Consider the following 21,189-nt stretch of genomic DNA (forward strand, 5'->3'; position numbering starts at 1 on the left):
CACCGACAAAAAAGTACGTCACTGCACATTCTACACGAAAGCGTCCTGCAAAGTTAAGGAAATCTCAAAATCATTGTTAGCAACACTATTACTGCAAGACGTAACAGAGGTAGAGTATGTCAACGCATTGTTATTTCAAGCGGTGCAACAATAAGTGTAGTTATGTAGTCTTGTAGAGAGTAGCAGAGCCAATGTCGCGGTGTATTGGTCGCGATAGGCCTCGAAACCCAATTGTTGGCAGTATAGGTACCACCTCAAATATTTGACGGGCCGGATGCCTGACGTAGGTGATAAATATAATGCTTCCCTCAACAAGGTTCTCATGTTTTTTGAAAATTGCTTTCCATTAGAACATTCAAAACAGGGTGGTAACACTAACCGGCAGCATGTGTGGCTGACTTGGAGGATAAGAATATCATATAGAACAAAATGGGAATCATATCAAAAAGTTAGAAGCACTCAAAACGAGCTGCAGCAGCCCATTACAAACGGTATTGTAATGAGCTTAAAAACGTTATTAAGAAGACAAAAAGCATGTGGTACGCAAATAGAATAGCTAATTCTCAGGCTAAAATTAAAACCATGTGGTTATTCGTAAAGGAAGTGTTTGGTCTACTACTTTCTAGATCGCAAAACATACGGCACTTCATGCATTAGTCTATCTTCCTGGTTTTCTCTGTGCTTAGCACCTCTCTTCAGTCTCTCTTTCTTCCTCTTTCCTTCCTGTACAAACGTTCCAGTTACTGATAAGTCGCATATATGTAAAGCATGTAATAATCACTTTCTGAATAAAGCAGGTGAACTAAACAAAAGCTTAGTTCCTACTGGTAATCACAGAATTATCTCAGAAGATACCTTTATGAGGCTGTTAACTGAAGTACTCCTCTATGACACTGACAAAGGGGCACTGAGTAAATAATTAATTCACTAAAGACTAAGGACTCTCATGGATATGGGGAGGGGGGTATCTAGCAGAATACTAAAGTATTATTCCGCAGATGTTAGCCCAGTACTCAGCCATATCTACAACTTTTCCTTTCGGAATGGTCGATTTCCTGGCCGATTACTCAGCAGCGAGGCCACTTCATAAAAAAGGAGAAAGGTATAATGTAGGCGATTTTAGACCTATTTATATGCCATCAGAGCTTGCTAAATTTATTGAGAGGTTGTATATACAAAGGTTATTTGTCATTTCAGTTCACATGTATTGCTGTCAAATATACAGTTCGGTTTAGAAGTGGTTTAAAAACTGGAAATGCTATATTCTCTTTTCTCTGTGAGGCTCAGGACGGATTAAGTAAAAGGTCTCGAACTCTAGGCGTCTTCTATGATTTAACTAAGGCTTTTGATTGTGTCGATCACAAAACGTTACTGCAGAAGTTGGACCATTATGGAATAATGGGAGCAGCTCACAACTGATTCACCTCCTACTTTAAGAACAGACAGCAGACGGTCATTCTCCATAATACTGAGGATGGCTAGGACGTGCAGTACCAATGGGGCACAATTAAAATGCCCAGAGGTGAGTGCTGGTGCCACTACTGTTTCTTATATAAATGATATGCCTTGTATTCAGGTGATTCTGACATATTTCTGTCTGCCGGTGACACCAGCTTGGTAGTGAAGGATGTTGTGTGCAATATCGAACAGTATCAAATAATGTAGTTCAAGACATAATTTCGTGGCTTTCAGAGAATCAATTGATGATAAATCACTATAATACTCAGTTGTTACAGTTTCTAACACATACTTCATTGATGCTAAATCACAATAATACGCAGTTTTTGCAGTTTCTAACACATACTTAAACAAAAACTGACATTTTGATTACACAGAATGGATATATGATTAGTGTGACTGAGCAGTTCAAATTCCTAGGTGGTCAGATAGACAGTATACTGTCTTGGAGAGCCCATGTTCAGGATCTTGTCCAAGAGATAAATGCTGCTTTATTTACCATTAGAACAGTATCTGAAATAAGTGACAGTCCAACATGAAAAGCAGTCTACTTTGCTTACTTTCATTTACTTATAACGCATGGTATTATTTTTTTGGGCTAACTCTTCTGATTTTTGGCTCATAAACTGGTGGTTCGAGTAATATATGGTGTAAGTTCACGAATCTCTTTTTGATCCCTGTTCAGCAGTTCTTGAAACTACATTTCATGATGCATATGCGTCTGGGTAGTTTGAATAGCGTCGTGGTATTTCTAGTCTGGGAATCCTGACATTGGCCTCACAATAAATATTTTCTTTGATGTCGTTTGTTGTTGATAATATCAGCTTATTTTCAAGAGTTAGCAGCTTTCTCATAGTTAATTCTAGGCAGAAATCCTATCAGCATTTGGAACGCACCTCCTTGACTCTTGTGCAGAAAGGCGAGCAGTATCATGCTGCATCCATTTTCAAAAAACTATCAGAAGAATTCAAGAAGCTTTGCAGTAATCCACGCACTTTCAAGTTTAAACTGAAGAGTTTCCTCATTGCTCACTGTTTCTATACTGTCGAGGGAGTCATGGAAAATTTAAAAAATTAAGCTAATTCCTGTGTAATGTTGTTGGTTACCCGTTTATTTAATCCTTAACATCCTAGGTGCGGTCTCACAGACCGCTAGCGTTTATTGTTACTTTGTTGCTAATGCATAGTCGTGGGATAGGAGATTACAGCGCTATGGAGTTGCTCTTTCCCGAAGCTGCTGTGATTTCCTTTGTCAGTAGCCGCTTCTTCTTGGTTGGCTCTACAGTCCTTGAAGAACCTTGGCCTCATGTGTCACCTGCCTCCATTCTTCTCTGTCCATCGCCTTCCTTCTCCAGTTTCTTATTCCCATCGCCTTTAGATCTATCCATCTGTCCAAAAAGTGTTTGTAGTTCTACATTTGTCCTTACCCTCCAGCCATCTTCCTCTCTCACTGCTCCAAAAATCGTTCTCAGGATCTTTCTTTCCCATCTCAATAATTAGATCTCCTCCTTTAACGTCAATACCCAGCCTTCTGATCCATATATTATTATAGATCTTAATTAGGTCGTGTATATTTTGATTTTTGTATTCCTACTGACATTCCTGGAATTAAATACATTCTGCAAGGCAAAATAGCAACGATTTCCACTCGCTATCCTTTCTTGCATTTCTACTGCTACTTCATTGTCCTCCGTTATTACAGAACCTAAATATTTAAATGTTTTCACTCTTTCATATTCTTTCCCATTCATTACTATTGAATTAATTTGTCCATTTATATTGGGCTCACCCATCAGCATATACTTTGTTTTGTTTATATTTACTTCTAAACCTTATTCTCTTGCTACTTCCTCTAACGTATCGTAGTTCCCCTTTAGTGCCCTTACATTCCTTGCCATTAATGCTACGTCATCCGCATATGCTACGACTTGAACTTGACGATTAAGTATTGTTCCTCCTGGGTTTATCGGCATTTGCCGCATCACCTTTTCTAAAATTAAGTTAAATAAAATTGTAGAGATCACATCTCCCTGTCGTAGCCCCCTCTATACTTGAAATTCACCAGACAGTTCTTGCTCCATTCTTACTTTACACTCTGTTTCTTTCATTGTCATTTCTGTTAAACTGACCAATTTTAGTGGGATTCTAAATTCTTTCATGATCTATATAATTTTCTTCCTGTGTAGGCTGTCGTACGCTTGCTTAAAATCAATGTACAACTGATGTAGTTGCTTGTCATACTCATAAACTTCACTAGCACTTGTCTTAATAAAAATATCTGATCCATCATGGACCTGTTCCTCCTAAATCCAGCCTGATAGTCCCCCAATATCCCTTCTATCATCCCTTCAAGTCTGGAGGTTAGTTTTACTGAATATCTTATATGTTACATCAAAGAGAGTGATTCCACGAAGCTGCCGTGGTTTCCTTTTCAGCAGCCGCTTGAATATGACGAGGACCTATACCATTACTCCTTCTTTCATGCTAGCGGTTTCCGAGACTGCACCTAGGTCTATGCATTATGGATTCAGTAGTCAGGTCTACGTCTACTTTTTATGTTTAACGAACTCCAACTTTATGGATACAGTTTTAAAATGGTGTGAGGACAGATTAGGAAGTGATGTTGGAACATTTACTGACAACGAAATTGAAAGTGAACACAATACAGTATAGGAACAGTGCAAAAGTGAAGACGAATTTATTTTGCCACCTGTGAATTCATTGAATGAAACAAGGGATCAAAGTGATGAAGACAGAAGTGTGGACACTGAATCTTTAGCTAGAGGCTCTGCTAGAAATAGATTAGGTCGAAACAAATATCACTGCTCTTCGAAGCCTCTTCCAACGATGGCCAAGAGCATTATTTTTGCGCATGTTGGACATAAATGGGGCGAATGCATTTGTCCTTCGCAATTCATACAGACAATGCTGAGGTGAATTTTAATTTTCCAAGAAGCTTGTAAACTCGTTGGTGATACCACAGGTAAAAGTCGAGTTGACAAGTATCAGAGTAGAAGTCGTTGTAGACCGATTGGAAAAATCCAAAACATGCTCCACCTGTGAACCCTTCATTATTGCAAGAAACCAATCCGCCTTGACATCTCTACAAACAGTTCCAGCGAGTGCGAAGAAAACTTCTGAGAAGGGGCCTAAACACATAAGTAGTAGTGTACTTTCGATTTTTGAATGTTTTATTATTACATGCGTAGTAAACAATAAAAAAATATAGCAAAAAGTAAAATTTAGAGTGCAGGGTATTTGAGTTTTCATAGCATTAACATGATCATGTAATATAATGGTCATTTTGTGTACTATTCTGATTGAATTTTTTCGTAAAAATAAACTTTACAATTAACTTGAATATATATTTTTATGTGTTATTAATGTAACCTTTTACATGAAAGCATTTCATTATATCTATGATTACTCATATGTTATTTCATTTACTGACTCATTCCATGACCCTGAAGACTGCTCCTCAATAAACACAAACATCTACCCTCCAACCAATAGGATAGTGGCACAATGTCGCAAATTGGATCCAGAACGACATTTGTGGCAGTGGGGAGGGGCAGATAGGATGACAGGTGCAGTTTGTTTATACGAGGGTCATTAGTCATTGCACCAGACAACGTCTCTGCTCCACTAGCCCTGTACCCACGATACCAAGCCCCTGTTGCCTCAGCTGAGGATACAACTGCTTTCTGACGCCCTTTCCATCTGGATAAATGCTAGCATCAAGGCCAGAGGACGTGCGATTGAGTTGGTTGTGATTACAATGTGAATTACTGGGAAAAGACTGCCTTCATAACACCTGATGGTCTCTATGAGTTCAAAGTTAAGACACTGCGTAATGCTCCATCCATCTTCGAGCATGTGATGGACAAACTGCGTTTGCTATCTGGATTACATTGTCGCTTTAGTTTGGGGACATTTGAAGGTAAACTAACCCACCTGACAACCGTGATGAAGCCTGGCTAGACTGCAGGCTCTATATCTGAAAAAGTGCCACTTTGTCACAAGCAGCATAAGACTCTTTGGACATCTAGTTAATGGAGTTGGTATCCTTCCAGTACAGAAGGCATAAGACCAGTCCCAAACACTGATTTTCTGGCTTCTTAGCACATTCTTGATGTCAGAAGTTTTCTCAGAACGTGCTCTCACTACAAGCAATTCACAAATTGATTTTTGTACCAAGGCACATCCTTTGAAAGAGTTGCAATAGGGAGATGACAAATTTTCCAATGAGGAGGTGTAAAAAATATTTTTCTTTGTCCTAAAGGAGGTGATAATATCTTTTCCAGTTCTAGCATTTTATGATGACAATGCAGGGACAAATCCTTATCCTGATGCTAGTGGTTATGGATAGGTACAGTTTTAGAGCAAATACAGGAAGGTGCTGAAAAAGTGATAGCTTATGCTTTCGAAGTACTCTCCGAGCCTGACATGAATTGCTCTACAAAAGAAAGATTTCCTTGCTGTTGTTTTGCATCATCAGTAAGTTCCAGCTGGATTTATGTGTGATGGACTACCATTCTCCATGCTGGATGACTAGTCTAAAGGATCAATCTGGTCGACTGGTGAGATGGACAGAACTATGATGTCATTGTGGTACACAATAGCAAACACAATGGTGCCGACTGCCTTTCAATGAGTCCTTTTGCTGAACTCTGCACCCTGGACGAATTTCATTCATCGCTGACTTAAACAATATTTCTGCTGAACACAGGATAGATCTAGCATTGCTGAAAACTACTGTAGCCTTTAAAGAGGAGGAACCAACAGCAGGAAAATTATAATTAATAAACATAACATTGTATAGGAAGAGATGGAAATGGATGCTTACCATCCTGGCACATCTACAACCAGCTATCGTGAAGTATCTCCATTTAACCATTTGGTCACTTGTGATTTGTGAAATCTCTAGATAGAATCCTACACAGATATCACTGGCCAGGCCTCTACAAATCCGTTGAATGTGTGAGCAACTGCAATGAATGTCAGTGACTGAAACATTTGTCGCAGTTACCTATGAGGCACCAATTCTGCCTCTAGGAACGCCGTTCCATTTGACTGGAATCAACCTCTTGGGGATGTTCCCAAAGTTGACAAATGGGAATCGATGGATAATAGTCTGCACTGAGTACCTCACCTGCTATGCTGTTACCACAGCTGAAGAAACTGCCATGTTCCGGAAAGTGCAATGTTATTTGTAGAAGACATCGTTTTGAGGCATGGAGAATACAGAGTTATGATCTCTGATCATGGAAAAGTTTTCCAGTCGAGATTAGTATCAGAGGTAATTTCTCATTGCGACATCATGCACAGGATAGCAACTGCCTATCACTAATAGACGAATACCCTGACATAACACTTTAATAAGATTTTGGTAGATGTCAATACACATTGCCAGAAAAAAAAATTGTACACCCTTCTAGATGTTTCGAATTCACTTAAGATTTATTGTTGCAATAGTGCATATGGAGTACATGAAATCATTACACTTACAGATCAATAGCACAGGCGGTTCTGAGGTATTATGTATCGACCCACGCTGAAACACCCCTATTAGTACATGGAGTAGCCTCCAAGGGCAGCAATGCAGCTGCTGACTATGGTATCCAGTCGATTGTACAGCTGGTGAATACCTTATTCCTCGCCTGCTCGACTTGTTCACGGTCACATAGTTGTTGGTTGACGAATTGTACGAGTCACTTCTCGTCGCACTGTATCCGATTGGAGGGAAGTCCAGAGATGGCGTGGCAAGAGAAGTTGCTGCACGATTTGCAGAGCACATTGAGTTCGACAGGCAGTGTGTGGGAGACTGTTATCCTGTTGGAACAATTCACTGTCCTGTTGCAAGAATCGCAAAATAATGAGTCTAACAGCATTCTGCATGAACCAAGCGCTGGTTAGCGTTCCCTCCGGAGACAAAGGTGAACGTGTAGCTTATCGCACTACAGACTAGAAATTTTTAACAGATTAACTCTACGAGACACAACTCTCGAAGTCTACGTTATGCATGCAAATGACCATCACTTTAGTGCAGGCAAAATCTGCTAACATCGCTGAAGACTGCGACGCGTCATTCCATCTCCCATGTGATCCTCTGCTGGCACCAGTCTAGCCGTGCGTGTAGTGTCCTGCGGTCAGCAGGAAAGAACTAACGATCAAGTTTGAACACGCATTATTGACGTACACTAATTTCCAAAGGCAAGAAGAAGAAGCATAACAATTCTTGTGGTGGCAAAAGCCAGATAAGAGTAAAAGACAATGAAAAGAAATAATAACCAAAATACTACACTACACAGTTACAAAGTGGCGTTACGCCCAAAAAAATACAGCTTTCTACTGAAGGCTACGACAAGTGTCTACTAGGCTAGAGCTGGCGTAAGTATTGGCCGGAGCTGTCCTAGCTGTAGGTATACACTGCCTGTCTGACACTGCTGGCGCTCTTATAACACCGATTCGGCGGAGTACTACACGTAGTCACATTAGTTCCAATTGATGGATACCTGTCACGTGGCTTTCCACAAAGTAGTGCCGTGTTTATGCGGAAAGTCTGTCGATGTTTACATCCACTGGCGATGTTTTGACCTGAGCTCTTGCAGGGAGGACGGCAGCCCACCTTGCTTGTATGTTATGTGGGCCCTCTAACTGATAAGAGGCCGCTACGACAGCGCATGTCGACACTGCGGCGTGAGTGGAAGATGGGCTAGGTAGGAAAATGATTGAGAACATTATAATACCACTCACTGATCAGTGAGATACATCCCAGGAGACTTGTTGACTGTGTGGGAAGTGGGACTATTGGAAAAGTTACAAGAACAATACTTTGGGCCGTCCTGGACGCCACATATAAAGTCAAGGATTATATCCTTAGTTCAAGATAACATACGTGTAGAGACTTTGTCCACGTCATCCGTGTGAAGCTCTGCTATAGTACTTACGCACAGATCGATGATGGAGGCTTCTAGTTCAAGGTGACTGATGGCTCGCTCGTTGACTGTGAAGCTTCGAAGGGAGGGGCTACCTTAAATGGTCCTCATAATAAAGAGTAGGTGACAACAAGATCCGAACACGAGGATCGTCCATCGCTGCTACACAGAGGACCACTGACAAGATACAGATCCATCGTGCTGTAGGCAGCACCAACGAGTTCAGAAACAGGAGGTAGCTGCTTCTCGAAGAAAGGGAGTAATACCGTGAGCTGTTCTGCATGCAGTGTGGAATAACGGTTACCTGATGTGTGGCAGGTAGCCATTACAAAGCCGACCATCAGCAAATATTTGCTGTTTATCGTTTATGATTTAAGGAAGGTTCTCGAAATTTCGTAATTACGTTTGTAATATTAGCATATTCTGGAATATTCGAAGTTGCTACAAATTGCAGGAGGCATATCTACTCTGTCTGTACGTTAATATCTGTCATAAAAGTGCTTTCAGTGCTAAGTGTCGTCTTTGAAAGACGACCTCTCTTCTGGCTCAAGACCTGATTGTGGTTACGACATGACTTTTATAAAACAAGGGGGAGATGAGAAGTAAATTTCCACAGACAAATTAAATTTTCTTGGACAGAAGAACTCTTCTGGTACGAAAAGACGTCTCTGAAAGTATTGCACCTGGAACACAATGTTTTATAGGATTTAAACATGAACGGTGGGAGAAGTGAAGAAGGAGAAGCTGGAAGATTATGGTACGTCGTTCTACAAGGCTAAGCTAAACCTTTTGCAGGCAGAGAAACTTCGAAATTAATACATGCTAAGAAGAATGGCAAATTAAATAATACCCGGAAATCAAATAATACTATGAAAAGTTTCCATCAGAAGGAGTGATCGGTTAATTGGATCCGGGACTGTACCGTTTCTGAGGTTTTTACACATACTGACAGATGGTATATTTCGGATATCGAGATAGGTTGATAATTCCATTTTTATGCACTGCGTTTTTGCGAGAGATCTAGTCGTCTTGGTGAGATTTTCCGAGCGACGGTCTCTTATGTGTTCACTGCCTCCATAAAAACCAACAGCGCCTGATGCAGACAAACTTATTCAGACTTCGAATCAGTGTGCATGAAAATGAAATTACCAAGTCATCTGGACATCTGAAACATGCCGTGTGCCAGGACGCCGTACAAACCTCAGAAATCACTCAGACCAATATCGCTTAGCAAATGACCAGCTAATGGTTCCTTTGCTGAGAGGAACTTTTCGTAGGACTTTTTTATTCTGTACATTAGAAAACATACAGCTCATTTTAATCGACACAAGAAAAATGGGAGGGGGGCGGGGATTCTGATGAGAAGCGAAGTTTTAAATGTGGCAGTAGGGTTTACAGCGTGTTTGTGTGTGAAGGTACCCCATTATAATTATACTGACTATCAGTAGCGAGCCAGTGGGTGTGTTGGACCTTCCATCGAGCTACGGACCCCCTTGAAGATGGAGATGTCTGCCGCAGTCGGAGACGAAACGTTGGGAATTGACACAGAATTCATCAACCGACCACGAAATAAAAGCCCGGATAATTATAATGGACATGATATTTCCGGCCGTGAAAGTCTACATTTTAGTATCAGAAGGTACCCCAAGCCGACCCAACAATGGCAGATAAAACTACTGGAGAACACCGTTCCAGAAAGGCTTTCAAGCGCCATTTTATGACTGCACAGACGGCCACCCAGTAGATGTTTTTGACTTTACATCAGGGTAACAGTACAACGGAGGTAGTCGGAAGGGACATTAAGAATATTTATGAGTGCACAGGACGCAGAATTTTGTGGATATCAGCCGAATGAACATTGGAGTGGGTACAGTATTAGGCCCCTAGCTGTGCAGATAGCGCAGAGAGTAGGGGCAACAGTAGTGGTTGGGTTTGTTTGCAGATGGGCAGGGCGTAGTGTAGTCGATGGTGTACGCTGACGCCTGCTATCGACATCAAGTTCTTGCCATGGAGCACCAATGGCCACACAAATGATGCGGAAGTAGCTAGACACGTCCACGGAAGTTCCCCGCTCCACCGTTGGTGGCCTGCCTTGAAATGGATCGACACACGGACGCGAGGTCAGTTCTACGCCAGACTACGCTCCAGTTCTAACAATACCACCACTTGCAAAGTAGGTTAGAAATCAGATTAATAATGTTGCTCACGCAGCATATGTTCGCTTTATCGGGCAACAATATGTAATGGTTCTTTATTTACGTGACCATTATTGCACTCCAACCCCAGTTCTCGATACCAGTAATATCGTACTACTTTTTTACGAAGTAACAGACATATTTTTGTGACAATATTCACATTTGGTTTTATTAATGTATAGGTACTCCGATGTATCGATATATTACAGTGATATGGTTCTTGTGTGTATTCATTTCTGTGAGACTGTCATAATCTTTGACTTACTAGTAACCGTTTTGGCTCGAATGCGCACAGAGCAGTCTTTGTTTCACTTTGCAGAAGTTAAGTTCTTATTTCGCTTTGTAAAAGAACAGTCAAGTCATGTGTTTGGTTAAAGTGGAAATTAAATATATGAAGATTGATACAAAACTGTTTTCTTGATGATGTGACAATTAAGAAGAAGTATATGTGAATTTACAAGAAATTTAATAAAAATGTGGATCGTGAACACCAAGTCAAAAATTATTTCTATCATACTATTGTTCTGATCTGGGATTGTTTGATCAGTAAGAATTTCCTGAAAAACGCATTTGTTAGGTCTTAAAATACTGCTAAAATACAGATCTGGACCTTCTAGCAGTCAAAGTGGAATCACCCTAGAATCAACAAGATGAGCCATAACAACTTCGACGAAATCTATGCAGGAATCCATTCAAGATAAGTGCCAAAATTAATGACTTTTTTACAGTGACTTCATTATTTCCATTCTGACGATACCATCCACAGTCAATAACTTTGTTGTTGCCCGATAAAGCGAAAATATGCTGCGTGAGCAACATTATTAATCTGATTTTTAACCTGCTTTGCAAGTGGTGGTATTGTTAGACAGTCAACGCCTAGTCGACAGCAAGCAGCGAGAAGGATGGCGTGTTTCGCGACAACAGGTTAGAGACACCCAGTTCGAACCTTCAACTTAATCTGCGAGTCCTCGCAAATGTTTGTGAACCTTGTCTTTGAACAGTGCTACAGAAAGAGTTTTTATTTAACGAACACTGCTACGAGAAAGAGTTTCTATTGAACAGTGCTTCGAGTAGTATTAGCAACGACAGTCTATTTTACAAGTGTTAGACTGGTTCTATCAATGTGTACAACTGTACCTATGCTCTGACCCACAGTTACAGCAAAGAAAAAGTTGTATAACAAAAGATAAGTCTCAGTTTTCACTGTAAATAGATTTAAATTCTTACATTTTACGCGTGCAATAATCATATCACTTACCACCTGTTCAGAACCAATTTCATTTTTGACAACTCATCACACACAACACTACAGCCGAAGTCTTCACACAAACGCCTATTGAGCGGAACATTTAAGCTACAACTAGACAACCTGCAAACGATTTTATTGACGGGGTTTACTTACGACTAATAATTCGACAAGTCAACCATTTATTATTAAAAACGCAATGTGTTTTGTGATTACGCTGATATTTCGACAGAAATCAGCTTCTTCTGCCAAAACTCAATGGAACTTACATAATTTCACCTCATTAACATGCTAATGCTGCTGTGTCGTTCGACCAAGTCACAGCCAGGGCAAAAGCACCACAGGCGCAAAGATGCAAGCTGGCGCCAGTGCCATAGAGACTCGCCACTTGCGCGAGTTCCACCAGCGCCACTGGCGGCGCTGAGGATGAAGATATCGACTTCGCCTCGGCCAATTGCCTGCCGAGTACAATCCGCCAATGACCGGACGACAACGGACAGAACTCGGAAGATAGAAGAGCAGCACTCGTCCACTTGGTTATAGATCATCGTCGAGGGCTGACTTAGACAGGGAACGTCGTTTAGTTATCTCTTGGAAGTGAACAGACGGTTGTTGTAAATTGCATTTTCTATGCACTTTGAAGTTTACATACGATTATTGCCATTGAAGGCCTTGATTTAATTATATTACATACAGTGTTGCAGACTTCATTATTCGACAAGCCACGAAGGTAAATAAACCTTTTTAACCCATTTGTGTGACTCTGTTACTGACTTTTTGGAGTGTTGCAGAAACTTCGTTCTCTTGTCCTGTCAGGTGGCCCTGGGGCACGGGTGTGTAATAGTGGCAGGGAGAAATTGTCTTAGCGGTGTACTGCACCAGAAGTAGTTTCACGAACTCACAAACTCGGCCTACCGTAAAAACAGTGGCAACTTGACCTTCACAGCAGTGGCGACGAGGCCTTTACAAAACTGGCGCGAGGATTTAGAAAAAATGCAGCTGCAATTGCAACAGATCCTTGAAACACTGTGTTACTAAACGAACAACTGAGGTCAAGTCAATAGCTAATGTAAAACTGATGCTTGGTATAAAAAATAAACATCTAATTTCTTCATGTATGGTGTTTCAAACCCATACTAATTCTCATTTCACCAACTATTAATGGCCCTTAGAATAATTACATTACTTCATCGAAAAAATCTGTAGTTACATATCACAGTAGATCAGAAAGTTTTGCGTCTTAACTATATGGTAAAACTCTCTCTGTCTTATGTGCAATCATTTGCCAAAAACTCGTTTCGATATCTTGAACTGTTTACATGATATGTGGGATGTTACGAATGTTTCACTTTAACTATACCGTTTGTGCATGTGAGCAGAAGTGAGTGCACTACATACAATCCATTTTCTTGAGACTGGAGGCAGATTTAGATCTTGCCTCAAGCTTAAAGAAATATTCAGTGTTTGAGGTAACATGCACCAAATGCAGATTCATAGCGACCCCTATATTTCATTACAAACTATTCGAATTTCGCACAACAGATTACTTAATGTCAAAATATCACAATAACTCTGATCGTGGTAGGCAATTCATCATGCAGCTGACAAATGAGACTACGACATGCGCGAAAATAGATTTTTACGTAATACATTGGTGTCCAAAGTGAAAGCAACAAACCGCGATTTCCCCGTCCTGTGTTTAGTGCACGATATAATCATACAAACTGTCGACAGATGTCCGTACGACTGTATTCTGCACGAAAGATGGTATTTCGGCCAACGGAAAACCACGCCAACAATGACGTTCGGGCACCTATTGAACAGAGTAGTGTGTGCCGGTAAGTCCCACATCCACAATCGCTGTGTACAGTCACAGACGGTGCAGTAAGGCACAGACAAGACACCTACCAGACACTATGCGGTAGACGGCCATTAAAAGAAAGGATGCAGGACAGTGGCAAACGCATGTGGCCCGATGGCTTAATGTGAATCGTTATGTTGTTTCTCGGATGTGGCGACAGAGACGGAAACAGTATCACGAGGACCAGGGCACGGCCGATCACACGTGACATCAGAAAGAGGGGACCATTATTTGGCTGTAAGGACATCTGTCCTCGTAGCATCCCCTGGAGCAAACGGTGTAGAGAAGGCTTCGACAGAGTGGCCTTTATTGTCAGAGACCTGCTGTATGTCTAACTCTGGCATGTTTTGAAAAAATGGAACGTCTAGAGTGGTGTCCTCAACATCCCACCTGGACAGTCAAAGATGAGTATAGAGAGTGGTCCTCGACGGATTCGCTACTGAAGGGAATATGGAACACGCGTTTCGAGACCCGAACGTTGTGGGCAGAGACAGATGTCGAGGAGATCGCTAATGGTGTGGGCGGGTATTATGTTGATCACTCGAACATCTATTCATGAAATTTTACAGGTGATTCGGAAAGGTTTAACTGTTCACGGGTATCGGGACGAGGCGAGGTCTTGGGACCTCATGTGTGGCTGTTGCGAGGCGCTGAGCGCCCAGACTTCGTACTGATGGACGATAACGCTCGACCTCACAGACGACGGATGGTTGATGTTTTCTTGGAAACGGAAGATCTGCACGAATGGCGTGGCCTGCTCGCTCTCCCGATCTGAATACCATAGAGCATGTCTGAGATGCACTGGAAAGACGGGTTGCATCACTCCGTCATCCAACAATCACTCTGCAAGAATTGCGAGCAGATCCGCAGGAGGAATGGGCGTTTTTGCCTCAGCATTACATTGATGACGTTATTCACAGCATGCTCATTCGTTGTCAGGCCTGTACTACTGCCAGAGGTAGTCACACTCCACAGTGAACACATTAACAAATTGTCTGAAAGTGTGTGCAAATTTATTAAGTTGGAAAGAACGAAGAACATTTGCATCTACTACTATGCATGTTGCAGCTGTTTACGTGCTGTGTTCTTTACATTGTGTTCAAAAAGTCTCTCCGCAGTGCCGTATGATTGTTAGCTGCGCGTGCCGTATGGTTGTTCGCATGCCTGGGTTACTTCCCTCAAAGTGGACTCTCCCAACATTCCATTGTTTCGTTTAACTCAGCCAGCGTCAGTAGTATCGTTGGTGTGTGTCGTTACGTGTTGACGTGAATTTTTAAGTTTAGTTTCTTTGTTCGTTTGTTTCGTTTTTGTCGCTGTTAAAATGCTAATTATTGAAGAACGTGTCTTCTTAGTCGAACAAGTGTTCAAAGCTGGCGGTAAATACACAATTTCAGTTCGTCAAACATTTAATTCAGTTTTCCCGGAGACAACACTGCCACATCGCGATACTGTGCGTGATTTGATTAACAAATTTCGAAGTACGGGTTCAGTGACAGATGGACCGAGAAGTGGTCATCCTAATGTTTTGTCTGAGGCTAAACTATTCGATATTTCCGATAAAATGTCCATGATCCCGAACAGGTCAGTAAAAAACTCGCCCAGGAAATCGATGTTAGTGTCGGAACTGCCCACACAGCTGTAAGGACAAAATTAGAACTTTTCCATACAAAGTGACAGTCGTGCTAGAACTGAAAAATACTGATCATGGCAAGAGACTGCATTACTGCCAATAGTTCAAAAATTTCGTTCAACAAAATGGAAGGGATATTCTTAATGAAACGTTTTTCACTGATGAGGCGTGGTTTCATTTATCCGGGTACATGAACTCGCAAAATTCTCGTATGTGGAGTACTGCAAATCCATTGTGTATTCGCGAGGAACCACTTCATTCTGTAAAAACAGGAGTTCGGATTGCAATTTGTAGACGCCGGATTGTGGTCCCATATTTTTCAACGAAATAATAAACGCACGATACTGCAGTGATATTCTGTACCCATTCATAGGAAAACTTGTGTTTAGTGAAATACTGAACTGTTATTTTCAACAAGATGGTGCAACCGCGCATACAACTCGCGTTTCAATGTCACTGCTTGCAGATGCTTTTGGTGATCGCATAATTTGACAGGGACTTTGGCCTCCATGACCACCTGACCTAACACCACGTGACTTTTTTTTCCTGGGGTGCAGCGAAAGCAGTTGTCTATAAAAACTGTCCAAAATCCATCGATGAAGTGAAAACTACAATATCCACTTTCACTGCCTCTGTTACAGAAGAAATGCTACAGCTTGTGTTTGGAAACATGATTAGACGAATTGAATTGTGTATTCAACAACAGGGGGGACACTTTCGACATTTAATGTGAAAATTTGTAAGTAAAAATGAATATTCAACAAATTAATAACTTGTACTTCACTGAGTTTATGTTCACTGCGGCATACGGCTCGCGCGGCTAACAATCATACGGCACTGCGGAGAGTTTTTGAACACCCTGTACTTTGCTATTACTTTGCTATCACCTATTTACACTGATTTGTGTGAAAATAAACTGAATTTCCGTTTGTTATTTTAATTTTGGAGACTAGGGTGGTTTCTTTAAAATCATTTGTCAAAGATTGCAGATCAGCCAGCACGTGCGCGACTCCGTTCCTGCAGTGTAGCACCAAAGTGGACAGAGAATGTTTCTTTCGTAAGAGACGAAATGCGGATCTCAGCTAGTGACAGCAACCTGAGGTGGCCACCCCGTCGAAAGAGAACGGTGGGCTCACCCAGCACTGAGAACGAGAGTGCGTTTCTGTACAAGGGCCAAGTTATCTTGATCGATCTCTACATTATGCAGGAATGTCTTTAAAAAGCAAACTCACATGCTGTTGGAAGAAAAGCATTCTGCAACAGCAGTGAAAGTTGCTAGCAAATAATTCGATTGGCGAGAAGGAGAATATGAGCTGGCCAGTCCGACGTATCATTAAATGGTTCGTAGGGAGTCATACTTGGTGTGGGACATGTAACTGTTAGGCCTGATGTGAGCCAGTTGGGTGTCGGTTGGGAGGTCTCACGAGACAGATGCACAAGTAATGACCTTCGTCAATTAGTTTTTGCTGGTAGCCACCTGGCCAATCCAGTCTGACCACCGCCACCTCAGTTCTTCCACACACAAAAACTACAAGCCTCATCAGAGACCTTGCGCAGTGGCAGACGCTGCCTAAGACCAATTGTACGCCGGTAATGGATTCGTTATTGCACCCAAGCAAATATCCACTTTCCAACGTTCTGTTTGTCTCTACGTATTGACTAACACCCAGGAGAAGCAATCCTGAGATATTATTTAACACAACAGGCGTATTATTGGTTGATTTTCAGTATTATTGTGTGATGGAAATGGGAATGCCGTGTGGCTAGATCTTCCCGTCGGGTGGACTGTTCGCAAGTTGCAAGTCTTTCGAGTTGACGCCACTTCGGCGACTTGCGTGTCGATGGGAATGAAATGATGATGATTAGGACAACACAACACCCAGTCCCTGAGCGGAGAAAATCTCCGACCCAGCCGGGAATCGAACCCGGCACTTAGGTATGACATTCCGTTGCGCTGAACACTTACCTACCAGGGGCGGAGATTGTGTGATGAAAATTGTTTTTTATTCGGTTTTGTAAAGCGAATCTCCAATCATGGGACGGCCGCGGTGGCCGAGCTGTTCTAGGCGCTACAGTCTGGAACAGCGCGACCGCTACGGTCGCAGGTTCGAATCCTGCCTCGTGCATGGATGTGTTTGCTCTCCTTAGGTTAGTTAGGTTTAAGTAGTTCTAAGTTCTAGGGGACTGATGACTTTAGAAGTTAAGTCCGATAGTGCTCAGAGCCATTTCCAATCATGGCCCAAAACAGATTTATTTTGTGAAAGGAAAACGATTGTAGTGTATTCTGTTTACTTTTTGCAGCTGTTAGGGTATAGTGTTCCACAATAAGGGCAGTGTACATAGGAATACATGATTTTTCAAAAGTGGTTCAAATGGCTCTGAACACTGTGGGACTTAAAACATCTATGGGCATCAGTCCCCTAGAACTTAGAACAACTTAAACCTAACTAACCTAAGGACATCACACACATCCATGCCCGAGGCAGGATTCGAATCTACGACCGTTGCGGTCGCGCGGATCCAGACTGAAGCGCCTAGAACCGCTCGTCCACATCGGCCGGCACATGATTTTTGCTGGTCGGTGTTTCGTTCTAGTGAACAACTTTAGAATCATAAGAACGAACACGGACCGGAGACCGTTATAACAAGTTTCTGGAATTTTATGCGTTTTTTTTTATCTATTGTGAGACATGAGGTTGAGTTTTGTGCACTATTTGTAAATATTTTTACTACACATGAAAGTAGTGTGTAACATACAGCATGTTTCAAATAAAACCGGTACACCTCACACCCGAGATTCAAGTAACAATGAACTAACTGAAAGAGAGTGGATAATGATACCGTTAAAGGATATGTAATTATCTGTTATTAAGAGCTGCTGGAAGTGGTGCCCATGGATGTCCAGACATCGCTGACTTCGTGTGGTGACGTTACCAGCAACACGCTGTAATTCTGCAGAACTGATGCTGTAAATTTCTGTAGTAACATTCCGTTTAAGATCGTCCGTTGTGTGAGAACTGTCAGCATAAAATTTGCTTTTTAGTGTGCCCCATAAATAAAAATCACACGATGTTAAGTCCAGGTACCATGGCGGCCAGCGGAATCTACTGACAAATCTTCCTCAGGTGACACGTTGGTGATATGGGCCATGCTTTGGTTGGATGTGTGAGCGGCTGCTCCATCTTGTTGTAATACTACATACTGCTTCTCTGTGTATGTTAACAGTGGATAGAAAGAGCCAAAGATCTCTAGATATTTGGCTCTGTTTAAGACGTAATTGAAAAGTATGGGGCCAATAATGTGCATGCCAGACAACGTACGCCGAACACCTATCTGCTCTGAGCGGAGAGGATATGTGGGTTGTCCTGCGACCAGTATCTGCAATTCTGTGAGTTTACATAACCTGACAAATGAAACTAGGCCTCATCTAACATGTAGTAAAGCAAGGGGTCCAGAAAATCCTAAGAAATTTTGGTCTTATGTCAAAGCGGTAGGTGGAGCAAAACAAAATGTCCAGACACTCTGTGACCAAAATGGTACTGAAACAGAGGATGACAGACTAAAGGACGAAATACTAAATATCTTTTTCCAAAGTTGTTTCACAGAGGAAGATTGCACTGTAGTTCCTTCTCTAGATTGTCGCACAGATGACAAAATGGTAGATATCGAAATAGACGACAGAGGGATAGAGAAACAATTAAAATCGCTCAAAAGAGGAAAGGCCTCTGGACCTGATGGGATACCAGTTCAATTTTACACAGAGTACGCGAAGGAACTTGCCCCCCTTCTTGCAGCGGTGTACCGTAGGTCTCTAGAAGAGCGTAGCGTTCCAAAGGATTGGAAAAGGGCACAGGTCATCCCCGTTTTCAAGAAGGGACGTCGAACAGATGTGCAGAACTATAGACCTATATCTCTAACGTCGATCAGTTGTAGAATTTTGGAACACGTATTGTGTTCGAGTATAATGACTTTTCTGGAGACTAGAAATCTACTCTGTAGGAATCAGCATGGGTTTCGAAAAAGACGGTCATGTGAAACCCAGCTCGCGCTATTCGTCCACGAGACTCAGAGGGCCATAGACACGGGTTCACAGGTAGATGCCGTGTTTCTTGACTTCCGCAAGGCGTTCGATACAGTTCCCCACAGTCGTTTAATGAACAAAGTAAGAGCATATGGACTATCAGACCAATTGTGTGATTGGATTGAGGAGTTCCTAGATAACAGGACGCAGCATGTCATTCTCAATGGAGAGAAGTCTTCCGAAGTAAGAGTGATTTCAGGTGTGCCGTAGGTGAGTGTCATAGGACCGTTTGCTATTCACAATATACATAAATGACCTGGTGGATGACATCGGAAGTTCACTGAGGCTTTTTGCAGATGATGCGGTGGTGTATCGAGAGGTTGTAACAATGGAAAATTGTACTGAAATGCAGGAGGATCTGCAGCGAATTGACGCATGGTGCAGGGAATGGCAATTGAATCTCAATGTAGACAAGTGTAATGTGCTGCGAATACACAGAAAGATAGATCCTTTATCATTTAGCTACAAAATATCAGGTCAGCAACTGGAAGCAGTTAATACCATAAATTATCTGGGAGTACGCATTAGGAGTGATTTAAAATGGAATGATCGTATAAAGTTGATTGTCGGTAAAGCAGATGCCAGACTGAGATTCATTGGAAGAATCCTAAGGAAATGCAATCCGAAAACAAAGGAAGTAGGTTACAGTACGCTTGTTCGCCCACTGCTTGAATACTGCTCAGCAGTGTGGGATCCGTACCAGATAGGGTTGATAGAAGATATAGAGAAGATCCAACGGAGAGCAGCGCGCTTCGTTACAGGATCATTTAGTAATCGCGAAAGCGTTACGGAGATGATAGATAAACTCCAGTGGAAGACTCTGCAGGAGAGACGCTCAGTAGTTCGGTACGGGCTTTTGTCAAAGTTTCGAGAACATACCTTCACCGAAGATACAAGCAGTATATTGCTCCCTCCTACGTATATCTCGCGAAGAGACCATGAGGATAAAATCAGAGAGATTAGAGCCCACACAGAGGCATACCGACAATCCTTCTTTCCACGAACAATACGAGACTGGAATAGAAGGGAGAACCGATAGAGGTACTCAAGGTACCCTCCGCCACACACCGTCAGGTGGCTTGCGGAGTATGGATGTAGATGTAGATGTAGATGTAGAAACCGTTAACGATTGATGTTATCAGCCGTTACAAGAAAGCGTTTTTCCTGATCCCCTTGCACCACACTCACGCGATAAGCTTTTAACTTCATATCTTTTAGGACACGATGTACCACGTAGACCAACCTGCTGCAATAACCTCTCTACCAACTTGTGGGGACTCTTGTAATGTCCAATACGAATTCAGTGTATAGTTTCAGGAGTCCTCATCGTCGGTCACCTATTCCTCTGCACATTGTGAACGGATCCTACAGCCCTTCATTTCCTGTGCAGATCTTGAACATTTTGGTCACATGGAGTTTCCTACAAGAATACTTCGCTTGAAACATTTCTGTACATTCCTTGATGGGCCTGTCTTTATGTAACCCTCCACAATATCAATTTGCTGTTCTAATGCCAACTACCACACTTTTATAACAACTCAACAATGAGAGCTTTTCACAGCATCTGACGCACGAACATACAACTGCATTCAGCTTTGGGATAAAATGCAGTGTAGCCAACTTTCGAGGCAGTTTTGCCACTTCGCAAGCAATTCGACCAGAGAGGATTAACAGGTACCCTAGGTGTACTGCTTTTATGTGGGAAACCCTAAGCTATTTAGAAGACATCATTATGCCTTGAGTTACAAAATTTTATGGTGAGTAAAATTGTATATATATTG

The sequence above is a fragment of the Schistocerca cancellata genome, chromosome 3, assembly GCF_023864275.1.
Source record: "Schistocerca cancellata isolate TAMUIC-IGC-003103 chromosome 3, iqSchCanc2.1, whole genome shotgun sequence".
NCBI lineage: Eukaryota > Metazoa > Arthropoda > Insecta > Orthoptera > Acrididae > Schistocerca > Schistocerca cancellata.